The 15790-nt window shown below is 36.8% G+C and overlaps 1 non-coding gene across 1 annotated transcript; it reads right to left on the bottom strand.

The window, feature by feature from the left end:
• Positions 1-3720: 3720 nt before the first annotated feature.
• On the bottom strand, positions 3721-3827 carry LOC132315201 (small nucleolar RNA R71). Its single transcript, XR_009483597.1, has one exon. It is a non-coding gene; the product is annotated as a small nucleolar RNA R71 (small nucleolar RNA).
• Positions 3828-15790: the final 11963 nt, after the last annotated feature.

Raw genomic sequence — 15790 nt, 5'->3', positions numbered from 1 at the left:
ATAGCTATTTCGGTCGTCCGGTTTTAGCTTCAATCAACTGGTTTGTGCAAGAATGCAAAACCAGTAAATATCCTCATTGAAATAAAACTTGACTTTCCAGATTTGATCCAATTATTTTTAAGTTCAAATAATTTCATATTATGTGCTAATGATGCCAAAAGAATGTGAGTGAAACATTTAAAGATACAAAGGCACATGAATGACTTTCTACATATAGCTACTTAGAATAAATTCAAATTTAGTAGCTTTTGGATTTTCCTTAATGGCATGCAATTTCCAAATACCTTTCACAAATTTAGTCTTCATTAACAATGATGCATGCTAGCATGTTCAAGTCGTCTAATCCAAGACAAGCTACTTTAACATAGATATTTTTATAATAAGTAGCATTCATGTCAAGATCACCAACCACATTAATTATGCCATGACTAGATGTAGAAATGATAGTAACGTCCTTATCACATAGCATAATTAAGTCACATTCAAGCTTATAAAAGCACATTATTGATGAAGAAAATGATTCTTTACCCATAGTACTAACTCCATTATCTTAGGAGTTGTTTCTCAATCTAGTGCGTCCTTCATCCTTTTGTTCGCAATGGGAAATCAAGACTTAATTTCTCTTCATGTGCTTCAACCATCCATATTTATGAATCCAATTGTTCTTAAGAGAAGAGATCTTTAACCTACAAAATATGCTCAAGTGGAATTCTTTGGTACCTAATACTTTTTTAGGGTCCTTATGAGTTAGTACACATGGTTAAGGTTCCTCTTGGGAGCTCAATTCAATACAATGCACAAATGTAATGTTGTCTTTGTTCAACATGCTTCATGATAGATTATCAATTAATTTTTTTTTAGTATGATGATGCATTTTACAATTCAAATAATAAATGCTTAGGATTTGATGAGCGCTGAAAAGTGCGCATTTAAACCCCTTAAGTCTAGGTATTCTAGGACCTTTATCTATCTTACTTTCCCATTTTAGACTAATTTCGTGTGATTTCCCTTTTTAGGTGCTTATCCCCAAAATAAGTTAATTTAGCCAAATAAGAGCTTAAAAGAAGCTAAATGGAATAAAGGAGCAAAGTGGAAGCAGATTGAAGCAAAGTATGGAATTCAGCAGGTTCGATCGATCACAAGTATATTTCGATCGATCGAAAGTTCATCGATCTAGACATTTCAAGATAGATCCAAGCTCTTTTGTCCTTATCCAAAGATCCCATAAAATTCGATCGATCTAATAATTCTCAAATCGATCGAAAAAATTTCATCTTATCCTGTTGTACCACCCCACCTACCACTTTTGTCTCTTTCCCCAAAATATCTCAAATCTGTCCTTATCCAAAAAGGCGCCGCTATGGGAGGATCGATCCAGCCAAAGTTTGATAGATCTCAGCCATGTTCGATGGATCTCACCACAAGTTTAATCAATCAAACTTCCTCAAGCTCGAAAAAAGACAAAATTCAGCTCATTCAAGGTTGGCTTATGGTGCAATCATTGGAGGAATATTGATATGCGAGCCTAGATTATTGGGTGTGACATTTTAACCTACCTATATAAGGAATATGAGCCATTCTTAAGAGCAGACTTGACATAACTTACATATTGTATAACATATACTTAGAGAGGAGGCTAGAGACATTCTTAAGAGGTTTTCCATCTACTTTAAGAAGATGAGCATTTCTACTATGGAGATAACCCTTGAGGGTTGGAGGACACCACCCATGAGTGGCTAGACATTCTCTTAGGGCTAGAGTTAGCCCGAAGCATGCTTTCTTTATCTTGATTCATGTATTTTTGAGGGGATTTGTGTTGTAATACATGTTTTGACATATTTATATACATAGATCTTGTTCATTCAATCATTTGTGTGGTTTAATTCTTCCAAGTGACTATTTCATTCTATCCATATGTCTATGTATGCTAGAATAGATGTTCATGTGTTTATCTCTATTTCTTGTGTTGTTGATGCATGTCTATGTGTATGAATGCTATAGATTTAGAGATTGTCAAGACATAGTACTTAATATAATGCTCTTGTAGTTTATTTGATGGTTCATACTCATTTCTTGATGGACTGTGTCTCTCCATTAGTCTAATTAGTTTAATTTTCATGTCATTAGCCTAGATGTAGTGTAATTACTTTAGTTATTAAATGGGAGGACAATCCATACTTGTTGTTTGATGTTCCATACTTATGAATGCAAGTAGTATATTTCTCTCTTGTTTTCTCTATCCTTTAATTATTTGCTTGATATTGATCTTGTTTAGTTTTAATTGTAGTTTAATCAACCAAACAACCTACCTTTGATCACTCGATTTACTAACCCTAAGCCTTGTTTCCACTACTAGTGCACCCTAAACCCATTGGGACAATCCCTACTCACCCTAGCTATATTTTTAGTTAGAGGTAGTAGTGGCATTTACAAATTTAAAACTTGGCTACATTGCACATTCACTACCTTTTGAACATCTTTTAAGCATTGGTGCGACAACAACACCAAGTTTTTGGCGCCGTTGCCGGGAATCTAATTAGCAATGCCGTGTTTTGAAAACATTTAGGGATTAGTACTCTTTTGATCATGTCTTTACCTTATTTTTATTTTTGGTTACTTATTGTGTTTGTTCTTATTTAACTAAGTGAAATTGAGCAAGGAGGTTAAGCAAAGGAGACTTCAAAGCAAAAAGCTAAGCTAACCACAAAAAGGACGAAAAATCTAAAAAATGCAAAGCATAGCAAAGTTTGGAAGTTGAAAATGAATTGAAGTTGCTTAAGGACCCTTTGTGAGATCTTTCTAACTCAAGGTCTAGTTAAATCGTCGGCCCGCGTGGAGGCTTGTTTTCCATTTCTTAGATAAATCGTGAGCCCGCGTAGAGGCAATTTACTTTTCTTTGTATGTTGTTTAAGCATGGGAGTATGGGATCATTGAATGTGGAGATTTGTTGATTTATTTGTTGCGGGGGCGAAGTGATTGTTACTTGCTCGTTATTTGCTTTTCTAATGTATGCATGGTCATAGGTTATTGAATCCTACTCTTGTCCCTCCTAATTTGCAACTTGAATCGGTTGTTCGTAATCCTAGGGGAAGAGGTAGTTCTCATCACTCCATTTCACCAATGGAGGATTTGAATGACGACTATGTGGAGGACCTTGATCACATAAACCAACAAGGCAACCTCCACCCTAATGTGCATCATGAAAATGTTCAAGTACCATTAGGCATGCCTAGATCATTCATTCACCCACAACAACAAGGCCAAGTTCCATTGGGAATGCCTAGGTCAATATTTGCTTCACAACCCCCCATAGTTCAAGCTAATCAAGGTGTTCGTCTAGCACCACCAATTGTGAATCCTCCCATTGCATTGAGAGACCATTATGTGCCTAATGAATACAATACACCCATTTGCATTCAATTGCCTCCATTAAGAGCACATCACTATGAAATTAAACCACAAACTGTTCAAATGCTTCCAAACTATCATGGACTTCCAAGTGAAGAACCTTATAAGCATTTAGATGAGTTTCTTGAAGTGTGTTCCACCGTGAAATACACAGACATGGCGGAAGAAGTGTTAAGACTTAAACTTTTTCCTTTTACCTTTAAAGACAAGGCAAAATATTGGTTCAACAAGCTTAGGCCTTTTTCGATAACTTCTTGGGTAGAAATGCAACAAGAGTTCTTGAAAAAGTACTATCTGGTTTCAAAGACCAATGCCATGAGAACTTCTATTCGTGAATTTTCTCAAGGGGATGGGGAAATGTTTCATGAGGCATGGGAAAGGTTTAATGATTTGCTTAGAAAATGCCCTCATCATGACATACCTAAGTGGCAACTAGTTCAATGTTTCTTTGAAAGCTTACCGGATAATCACAAGGGTATGGTTGATGCATCAATGGGTGGTTCTTATCTTGACAAGTATGAAAATGATGTATGGCAATTGTATGAAAGTATGAGTAAAAATTCCATGCATAGGTCCTTATTTTCTAAAAATGGTAGAAATCTAGGAGGAAGGAAGAATGTTGGCTTATATCAAGTTGACAACTCCAATGATATAGCCGCCAAGATGAAATCCTTATCTCAAAGGTTTGATCAATTCTTGATTAACCAAAACTCAGCGAATCAAATGTCTTTCGCCCCTAATCATGTTCATCATCGTGCATCTAATGAATCATGTATGACTTGTTCAAGTGTCTTGCATTCTACTTCTAATTGTCCCCACAGACATGTGCAAAATGAAAACCATGAGCAAGCCAATGTTATTTTTGCTAACCAAGGGAATAATCCCTATGGCAATCATTACAATCCTAGTTGGAGGAACCATCCGAACTTTTCTTGGAAAAGCCAAGGGGAAGGCTCAAACCCTCCCCAAGGTGGTTTTCAAGGGAAGTATGTTTTACCTTCGATGCAAAGCCAAGGTTCCCAAGGTTTTAGATCATCATTTCAATCCCATGGTAATCAATTTTCTAATTCTCATTTTCCTAATTAACCATCTTATTCTCAAGGAAATTCTAGGAGTCCTGCCTTTGAAGAGAAAGTTTTGACCGCTCTAGGCACTCTAGAGGCGAATACTCAATTGCTTCATTCTCATTCTCAATCTATTGTTAAGCTAGAAACCCAAGTAGGGCAAATAGCTAGTACTTTAAATGCTAGAGAGAAAGAGAAAATGCCTTTGAATGCCCCACCAAAGTAACAATGTGTTGTGGAGACTCATTCCTCATCAGAAAGTCCTATAATAGAGCATGTCAATACGGTAACAACCTTGAGAAGTGGGAGAATCATTGACAACCAAGTAGGTGTGTCCAATGAAGAGAGTGAATCGGTGCAACCCAAAGTTGACACCCGTCCCCTTTCTTATCATATTCCTCCTTCATTGTATATGCATGATCATTCAAATGTGAAAATGTCAAAAAGTGATTTGAAAAGTGAGTTCAAAAATGATTTGAAAGATGAATCAAAGCATGATTTGAAAAATTCTTGTGTTGATGATGTTTCAAAGAAGGATTTTGAAAAAGTTTTTGAGCCAAGAGCTCCTTCCGGATGCCTTGAAAGGATCCATTTATCTTGACAAGCAAAAGAAAAAGACAAATGAAATCATTGATGTGTTTAGGCAAGTGAATGTTAACCTTCCTCTTTTGGATGCAATCAAACAAATTCCGGCTTATGCTAAGTTTTTAAAAGATCTTTGCACCCAAAAGAGGAAGAACAAAAGCCAAGCACCTAGGAAAGTGGTCTTGACCGAGCAAGTGAGCTCTATTTTGCAACATAACACTCTTCCAAAGTTCAAAGACCCCGGTTCACCTACTACATCTTATGTCATTGGTGACCATGTCATTAATCGGGCTCTTCTAGACTTAGGAGCAAGTGTTGATCTTCTTCCATACTCGGTATATGTCAAATTAGGCTTAGGAGACTTGAAACCGACGTCGGTGGTTTTACAACTTGCCGACCGATCAATCAAAAAGCCTAGGGGTATCATTGAGGACGTCTTGATTAAAATTGATAAGTTTTTCTTCCCCATTGATTTCGTTGTCATTGACACGGAACCGGTCCCGAATCCTAAAAGCCAAATTCCTGTTATCCTTGGCCGTCCTCTCTTGGCAACCGCAAATACCAACATTAATTGTAAGATGGGGATAATGAAGATCTCATTTGGCCATATGAAGGTGAAGTTGAATATCTTCAATCTAACCCCAAATTCATTTGACAAGCATGAAGAAGTGAATTTTGTAGAGAAATGTCATGCTACTAAATGTGAAGGAATAGAGTCTTTACTTGAAACCAAAATTTCAAAAGGGTTATCTTCAACCCTGAATTCGAAAAAAGTTATTTCAAAATCTTGTTTTGAAAGGGCACAGAAGCCCAAAGATCACAATGAAAAAGGACCAACAAGTTCCTTTGAGCCTAATCCAATAAGTTCTCTAGGGAACCATTTGTTGGGTGGAGTTCAAAGTACTTATCACCCTATTAAGGAGGGGATGCACTACAAGATGTTTGATCCGGGCTAAAAGAGCCTGACGTCTTGCTAGAGACGTTAAAGACTAGTACATTTCGTAGGGTGTCACACCCCTATTCCTCCCTCATTTCTATTTTAAATTTTATTTTTTGCGAAGTCTAGATATTTGCTTTAGGTTCATATACATTGCTAGGAACTGTGATTAGGATTGCACGCACTTTCATGTTGAAAATAGACATTTTGTTCCTGTTCGATCGATCTCAAAAAGAGGTTTGATCGATCGAACTCCATACCTACATCCAATCATCTCTCTGTCCCATCATTTGAACATGTATGCAGATTTTTGCATGTTCGATTGATCGGAGTACTTCTGAGATCGATCTTGGAAAAATCGATCTCTGTTCTTTGATTTACTATTTAGACTTTGACTTTGACTTTTGTTTCAAATTTAAAAAAATAAAAAAAATAAAAAATTTGTCAAAAAAAATATATATATTTCTGTTTTTTTTATTTTTTTATTTTTGAAAAACTTAAATATTTTCAATTTTCCATTTTTTTAATTTTCCATTTATTTTTATTTTATTTTATTCATTTTCCAAACAAAATCCAAAAAACATTTTTGATTTTTAATTTCTAATTTTTAAATTTTTTATTTTTAAATTTTAATTTTCCAAAATTCAAAAATAATTTTAATTTTTAATTATTTTTAATTCAGAAAAATCCAAAATTTTCAAAAATAATTTTGTCATTTAAGAGGAGAGATCGATTCCAGTTCGATCGATCTGAGGATTCAGTTCGATCGATCGAACTGAAAAGGAAATGTTTTTAAAAATCGAACCTAGGGTCATTCTTTCGATCGATTTCAAAGAAATCGATCTTCAAACCCTAAAGCCCATCGCCGCTGCAAACCTTCTCTTCCATCTCCGGCGACTTCATCTCATCTCGAATCTCTCTCCCTTATCCCGGATCTTGGATTTCATTCGCATCTCATCTTCTCTCTCGGTTTGGGGTAAGATCCGAGATCCCTTTTGATTTCGAAGCTTTATTTTGATGCCATCACTGCTTTCCATGTTAGATTTATGATGATGATGATGATTATAGCCATTGATGAAGCTTTGAAGCTTTGTATATATATGTGTATATATTGGTTTTATATTTTTGGTTTTGATTTTTGATTTTGGAGGTCACGGACTATGTTTGTTGATTTGTTGTGTAGAGGGGCCCACGAGCTTATTTGTGAGGCCCCCGTGCCATCCATGTCATAGATCTATGACTTTTCGAATTTCACCTCACAGTTCAATCGATCGAACTTTTTCTCAGATCGATCTGTAATAGATCGATCTCACTTATTCAAGATTGATCGAACTTATATCGATCTCACATTTTTGTGATCAATCGAACTTCACAGATTTGCATCACACACTTCACACACCATCTCTTGTGTTTCATGCTATCTCATACATGCCCAATGCCTGTGTTTTCCACATTGGATGCATTCCATTCTTATACTGTTTAAGCATGAGTCACGTAATGTCATTTATTTCTTATGACTTGCATAGATTCATGTCCTTTATTCTATTTTGTCTATCTTATTTGACATACATGTTTTTGTATGCCATGCCTTATTTCCTTATTCAGCGACTGACTTGTTCTGTAAGCTTTCCTTTTATTTTGCAGGCCATGGCTAGGGTCAAGACTGTTGCCCGTGGACATTATCATCGCAGAGTCAGGCGAAGATTAGACGACCAGGCAGGCCCATCTCACGTCCAGGACCCCATTCATGAGCCAGAGTCAGAGGCAGATACAGCTCAGTCCCCATCCGCTGACTCTAGACTACAGTCTTCGGCTGCCGCATCATCTTCTTCAGCTGAGGTTGAGCATATACCATCTCATTCACCACCACCAATATAGCCAGACCTGGTCCCCGAGAGACCTGACAGCAGATACTCAAGCCTTCAGGTGGTACATGAGTCGGTGTTCGACATTTCTTTCTTCTCCCGGTATATACTGACCCGACCAGCTTACGATGATCTTGATCGGAGGGGTCTTTCAGCTATATTTGCCCCAGTCACTTATCCAGTTTATCCGCGGCTTGTTCAGTTATTCTACCAGCATCTCCGTCCGGCCCTGGGTAACTTATCAGAGCTGCAGACCACTATCGATGGTTACCCCATCCAGATCGTAGTTGATATTCTAGCGAGATTATCCCGATGTCCTCATGTCTGCCCTCCCGATGGTCATTATCCTATTTTGGAAAGGAGGCCTTCTTACACAGATATAGCTGTGGCACTTACAGGCCACTATGCAGATGGCGAGCTTTTCGCCACTCGGACTTATCTGCCTGATGAGCTACGGTTCCACGATTCGGTCCTATACCGAAACGTATTTATGGCGGGCCATAAGATCTAAAGGCGGTTCGATTTTCTAGTTGCTTTATATGGATTCTACACAGGCCACTGGGTTTCTATGCCGGCACTCTACTGGAGTGTCATGATGAAGTTATATTCCACTTACATTAGCAAGGCCAAGCCCAGGCGAGCCACTTTCATACCATTTGGCTATCTGATCACTCAGATCCTCAGAGACCAGCGCTATCCTATCCGTACGGATGAGCGTGCAGAGACAGGAGCTTGCCACTCTGGCAAACAGGATTGGGATAAGAGCTATAATGCTCTTATCAAGAGTTTACGCGAGGAGGCAGTTTTAGCAGCTAAGGAGCTTGAGATAGAGGAGATGGAGCAGACAGCAGCAGTCGATCCATCAGACCCACCAGTGGTTGCTGATGAGCATATGGATATTGATTTAGAGCGAGAGCTGCCAGCAGAGGAGCTTCCGCATCACTCTCCGGTAGGGTTGCCAATTCATTATTAGGAGCAGACTCAGGACATACCGCAGTTTCATGATCTAGTCATACATGAGGCTCCAACTCAGACACCTGGCCTAGGAGAGCGTTTCTAGACATTGGAGGGTGAGGTTGTCTCTTTCCAAGCAGATGTTGTCTCTCTCCGAGCAGACGTCGTCTCCCTCAGCACAGATGTGGCATCTCTCCACTCAGACATTCTAACTGCGCTGCAGGGCATATCCAGAAATATCCGGGGATCACGCCCCACCCACCTTACATCCTCTGTCTGATCTCTCTACTTCTCTTTCATTTTTATACATATTTGTGATGTTAGACTGCTATTTTGATACTGTTATATTATATTTTTGAGGCCAATCTGTCGGCCCTATTACTGTGATGTATTATATATACTGTTTCCATTTTCTATATTATGCATGATATTTTTGGATGTCTGGATTTTATATTGATATATCTATTTGTGATTGACTCCATCAGGTGTATCCCAGTGACTTCAGTGAGAGAGAGTGTCGTCAACATTTTCAGGACCACCCTTTTTTCTCTCTCTTTACTTCAATTTTGTTATCCCACTTACACTTGCATGTCCACTGTGCACTATTATTATCCCCTTTGTTGTCTAATGAACTTTTACCCAGTGCCATCTTTTCAGGATCACAGTTAATCCCAAGTTTGGGGGGGTTATACCACCCACTTTGGATACTTGTGTCCCGGCCATTCTTTGCTTAGCTGCACTGGTATACTCTTTCCTTTGTTCTCTTTGCACATTGAGGACATTGTGCCATTTAAGTTTGGGGGGTAATGGTGTTAATTACAGTATTTGCTTTAATTTCAAAATTTTAAGCATAACTTGTGTATTTGAGGAATTTTCTATGATTGGTCCATAACTAACTATAATTTTGATCTTTTGAGGACTATATTGCTTAAAATTTAAAAATTGTTTGACTTGACAGTCCAATACTCCTTGTATGCCTTGTGGATGCCATTTAGGAGTAAATTTTTTGAAAGATTGATATCTTGCTGGTACTTGTGGTCCATATCATCCTGATTTTGTAATTGTTTTGAGATTCACTCTAGGATTCTACACTAGCATAGGCGCACACTAGTATTCATTTATGGGGTACATGCTTTGTTGATTATTGAATTGGTTATATCCCAATTGAGCTAGTAGTCCATTGAAAGCTTTCATTTTGATAAAGGTGGATAACAAACCATTTTCATTGAGTAGCTGGGATTCTAGCCTCATCAAGCACTGAACTTCTCGCACCGAAAGGTGGAAGGCCCAAACTCTAGGTTAATAATTGAACTTGGTTGAAAAAAAGAAAAGAAAAAAGAAACAAAGTGAGGACTTCTCCCAAAAGGTGAGAAGTGGGAAATGATTAGATGGAGGTTGTTTTGATTTGTAACCTAGTTGATTTGAGCTTGTAAGTCCTTAAGGGTGTTTGAACGCCTAATGTCCTAAAGCCATCTGGTTTGGGAGTCATTGACCTAACGCTCGACCTCATGGATCACTAGAAAGCTTTATAGATCAACACATTGCACTATGCTTCCATCTTTGATCCTTAGGATAGTATTTAAAAAAAAAAAAATCGAGTGAAAAGAATAAGCGCACCTAGAATAATAAAGTTTTAATAAAAGGTCCACTCTTTGTCTTAATGATCAGCACTAGATTTGTGTGCTAGTTTGAGGGTAAAGATGTGATCATTTCTTTAGTTGGCTTAGATAGAAACATATTTGGTGCCGGTCCACTCAAAAAGTATTCTAGAGTTGTTTTGATTTGCATGATCATTTTCTTGATGTGTGGAGCACCATACTTACTTGCTTGATGTTGAAATTTTAGGAGATTGCTTGGAAATGGTTGAAAATTGCATACTTGAGGTAATTTTCTCCCAATGCTTATTTGCAATATTGGTACCTCTTTTGTGAGAATGAGCTTAATGTTTGTGGGTATCATTTCTGGAAACCCTCACGAGACTTCACTCGTCCATTAGGGGTACCTAGGGGTTTAAAAGGCTTGTTGCATACGCTAAATGTAATCGTGTTCCCTACGAAAATGGCGTTATCCATTTATTGCTTTCTAGTTCATAGTTGTATAGTTATTCATTTCATTCCTTTACTTTCTAGTAAATTGCTAGCGACTAACAATATTTAAGTTTGAAGGTGTGATGAACGCTAAAAAATGCGCATTTAAACCCCTTAAGCTTAGGTATTGTAGGACCTTTATCTATCTTACTTTCCCGTTTTAGACTAATTTCGAGTTATTGCCCTTTTTAAGCACTTATCCCCAAAATAAGCTAATTCAGCCAAATAAGAGCTTAAAAGAAACTAAATGGAAGAAAGGAGCATAGTGGAAGCAGATTGAAGCAAAGTATAGAATTCAACAGGTTCGATCGATCACAAGTATATTTCGATCGATCGAAAGTTTATCGATCTAGACATTTCAAGATGGATCCAAGCTCTTTTGTCCTTATCCAAAGATCCCACAAAGTTCGATCGATCCAACAATTCTCAGATCGATCAAAAAGATTCCATCTTATCCTATTGTACCATCCCACCTACCACTTTTGTCTCTTTTCCCAAAATATCTCAGATCTATCCTGTTGACCTTAAGGATTTCATCCAATGACAATCTAGATGTTTTGATGATAACAAACCATTAATGGTGTTTAAGGACTAATGTTCACATTGAGTGTTATAAATGATTTACATTCAAAGAAGAACCTCAATGAAGCTATAGAGATCATTCCAAGTATTCCATTATTCAAGATCACATCAAGGAAAACAATGGATACAAAGAAGACTTAAAGTTGTAAGAAACCAAATGCAAAGTCCATCCAAAGATAGTTTGGACTACAACGAGGAAGAAAGCAACTCAAAGAAAGGATGAAAGCAAGGATACCTCAAAACCTAAAGATCATGGACAAAGCTTCAAGAAAGGGGTAGATAAAATGGTGAGTGTTTAGGATTCAATGTCAAAGTATTTATGAATCCATTTGAAGCTCATCTCTATAGGACCATGCATGTCATCATTCATAAGTTCCTATGACCATTAACAATAGACTATGCACTTCATTCACATATATAATTGACACATGAAGTCATTGCTAAAGAATGAGTTAGTTCAAACTTGCTTAAGCTTTGAAAGAACTCATTACTTGTGCTAGAAATGTTAAGACCATGCACATCAATTACATGATTCACTTTGGTCTCTAGAAAGTAAATGCTAAGGCTTAAAACATATTTGCTCATCTATAAAGCCTTCATTACAATGACTTGGTAACGGACTTTAGGACCCAATATCCGCCTGATGAAAAACTATCTTTTTGGCTAAGTATGAAAAATGGCTAAGTGTGAAAAATGAATTTTTGAAATAATGATTATTTCAAAATAATTTTTCCCGATAATAACTCTTTATACTTCAAATAGCCTAAACTGATTTTATGAGATTTTTTCATCCATTATACAATGGTCTACATACGGATTCATTTTTACCAAAACTGTCGAAAATCCAAATTTGTACTAAAACTGAATTTCTATATTTTGATTTAGTTGGATTTCAATTTTCTAGTATTTTTTATTGAATCCAAATGGGGGGTACTTCCTTATTTACATTGTAAACTTAAAGTAAATGGACATATAAATACTGTAGACATATAAATACTGTAAATACTGTAGACATATAAATACTGTAAAGACATTTACTGTAAATATTGGATTTCAATTTTCTAGTATTTATATGTCTACAGTATTTATATGTCCATTTACTTAAATGTTTTCAATGAAAATAAGGTGTATGCAGAAGTCCTGTAGAAAAACTGTCCAGTTGAACTATCTGACACACTGTCCCTAAAATCTGATGAACATATTACCGGTTAGGAAGTTTCATCTAACTGTTTAGATGAGCTAAACAGAAAGCAACATGGTCGAAGCCACCTTATAACCGGTTAGGAAGTTTCATCTAACCGTTTAGATGAAACAAAATAGAAAGCTTGATCTTCTTATCCGTACCTTGTAACCGGTTAGAAGAATTGTTCTAACTGTTTAGATCAACATACAAAACATTGTATCTACCTTTTCGTAACCAGTTAGGAGAACTCAAGTAACCGTTTACATGTACTTAAATAGAATACGATTTTTTTCTTAGCCAATGATGTAACCGGTTAGAAGAAGATATATAACCGGTTAGATGTGCTTTAACAGAATGAAACTTTTCTTGGCCATTGATGTAACCGGTTAGAAGAAGATATATAACCGGTTAGATGTGCTTTAACAGAATGAAACTTTTCTTGGCCATTGATGTAACCGGTTAGGATGAAGCTTGTAACCGTTTAGTTGAACTAAGCCAGAATAATGTCTTCAATCATTTGCATTCAAGTAACCGGTTAGACAACAACTTGTAACCGGTTAGATGAGATCTAGATTTCATCTACTCGAGTAGTTTAAGCCTTGTAACCGGTTAGATGAATAGGCAGAAGCTTCCCAACGGCTATTTCAACCATCTGACTTCCTGAGAACTTACCATAATGCCCCCAAACGGCTAGATTCTTCCAAGGGCCTTTAAATACACAATGTAAGGACATTGTGGGCATGCAAGGGGGCCAACACTTGAGACACCTCATTAAGCATCAAAGAGAGCTTTTGTTCTCATTTTTTCTCTCCATCTCTCTCATTCATTAATATACTATACTTGAGAGATTCAACTAAGGATTCGAAGAGCTTTTGCTCTATTCTATACTTGAGAGATCCTATTGATTTCATAAGAGCTTTTATTCTTCACATATTTCATCTTCTCTGATTCATATCATTCATAGAGTTTGAGCTTCATTGATATTCATATATACTCTAGTTAAGAGCTAAATTTGTATATCTATCTTGAGAGAGATTCAATCTTGTAGTTCAACTACAAACTTTTCTACAAACTTATAAGGGTTGGTGTGACCCAAAAGAAGCTTAGGAGAAGGGTGTTCTCCTAGCAAGAAAGAGAAGCAAGGAGTTGCTTCATGTAAAGGTTTGCTCTCCACCCGTAAGGATAAGCCATAGTGGATTGGGAAGTCTCAAGAGGGGTCTTGAGTCGAGGAGTAGGAGTTTCCGAACCTCGCTAAAATCGCCGAGTCATTGTTTGCAATTTCTCTTCCCTTATCTCTTTTACAATTGTGTTATTAATTGTTTACTTTCATATCTTGAATATTGCATAATTGCTTAAGTGGTTGATTAGAAATTGTAAATCAATAAATTGCGAAAATTGGCCATTGACTCTATTCACCCCCCCTCCCCCTCCCCCTCTAAAGTCTATCCTTGGGCAACATATCCTTATCCAAAAAGGCGCCGCCATAGGAGGATTGATCCAGCCAAAGTTTGATAGATCTCAGCCATGTTCGATCGATCTCACCACAAGTTTGATCGATCGAACTTCCTCAAGCCCGAAAAAAGACAAAATCCAGCTCATTAAAGGTTGGCTCATGGTGCAATCATTAGAGGAATATTGATGTGTGAGCCCAGACTATTGGGTGTGACATTTTAACCTACCTATATAAGGAATATGAGCCATTCTTCAAAGCAGACTTGACATAACTTACATATTGTATAACATATTTTTGGAGAGGATGCTAGAGACATTCTTGAGAGGTTTTTCATCTACTTCAAGAAGAGGAGCATTTCAACTATGGAGATAGCCTTTGAGGGTTGGAGGACACCATCCATGAGTGGCTAGACATTCTCTTGGGGCTAGAGTTAGCCCTAAGCATGCTTTCTTTATCTTGATTCATGTATTTTTTAGGGGATTTGTGTTGTAATACATGTTTTGACATATTTATATACATAGATCTTGTTCATTCAATGATTTGTGTGGTTTAATTCTTCCAAGTGACTATTTCATTCTATCCATATGTCTATGTATGCTAGACTAGATGTTCATGTGTTTATCTCTATTTCTTGTGTTATTGATACATATCTATGTGTATGAATACTATAGATCTAGAGATTGTCAAGACATAGTGCTTAATATAATGCTCTTGTGGTTTATTTGATGGTTCATACTCATTTCTTGATGGATTATGCCTCTCTTAGTCTAATTAGTTTAATTTTCATGTCATTAGCCTAGATGTAATGTAGTTACCTTAGTTGTTAAATGGGAAGACAATCCATGCTTGTTGTTTGATGTTCCATACTTATGAATGCAAGTAGTATATTTCTCTAATTTTGTGATGTGTTTGGATTATAAGCTTAAAGAATGATTAATGGCTTACTTTGATATATTGTGCTATTCATTGTGTTGTCTAGACAATATACACTTAATTAGTCATCCATGTTTGTTGAAACAACCACACACACTCACTCTTGTTGCAACATATGCCTTCCCCTCATTAATTGTGAATTGAGTATAGAGAAAAGTGATGCTTAGTGGTGATCTCTAAGTCCCAAGACCTTTCTCTTTTGTTTTCTCTATCCTTTAATTACTTGCTTGATATTGATCTTGTTTAGTTTTAATTGTAGTTTAATCAACCAAACAACCTATCTTTGATCACTCGACCTACTAACCATAAGTCTTATTTCCACTACTAGTGCACCCTAAATCTCTTGGGATGATCCCTACTCACCCTACCTATATTTTTAGTTAGAGGTAGTAGTGGCATTTATAAATTTAAAACTTGGCCACATTGCACATTCACTACATTTTGAACATTTTTTAAGCGATGGTGTGACGACAACACCAGGATTACATTAAAGCTCAATAAACCCTAGCTTTTGAGCTTTAAAGGATAAGTTTGTAATTTAACATAAGGGACAACCTAAACTTCACTCCAATAGTCTTCAATAGACAATATACGCTTGCTCATATGATAATAGCAAATTAAAAGGCAAGGTATAACATTGTATATACTCACAGCAGCAATATTAGGGTTAAAACCTGATTTTCAGCAATTGCCAAATACTGCCTTGTGATAATTCAAAAACTCTTCAACCAAGGGCTCC

The sequence above is a fragment of the Cornus florida genome, unplaced genomic scaffold (assembly GCF_030987335.1).
Source record: "Cornus florida cultivar Cherokee Brave unplaced genomic scaffold, ASM3098733v1 CherokeeBrave_3.0.0_Hap2_Chr06, whole genome shotgun sequence".
In the NCBI taxonomy this organism is placed as follows: domain Eukaryota; kingdom Viridiplantae; phylum Streptophyta; class Magnoliopsida; order Cornales; family Cornaceae; genus Cornus; species Cornus florida.
Note: the sequence above shows the minus strand (reverse complement) of the source record. Positions and strands in the feature narration are given on the sequence as shown.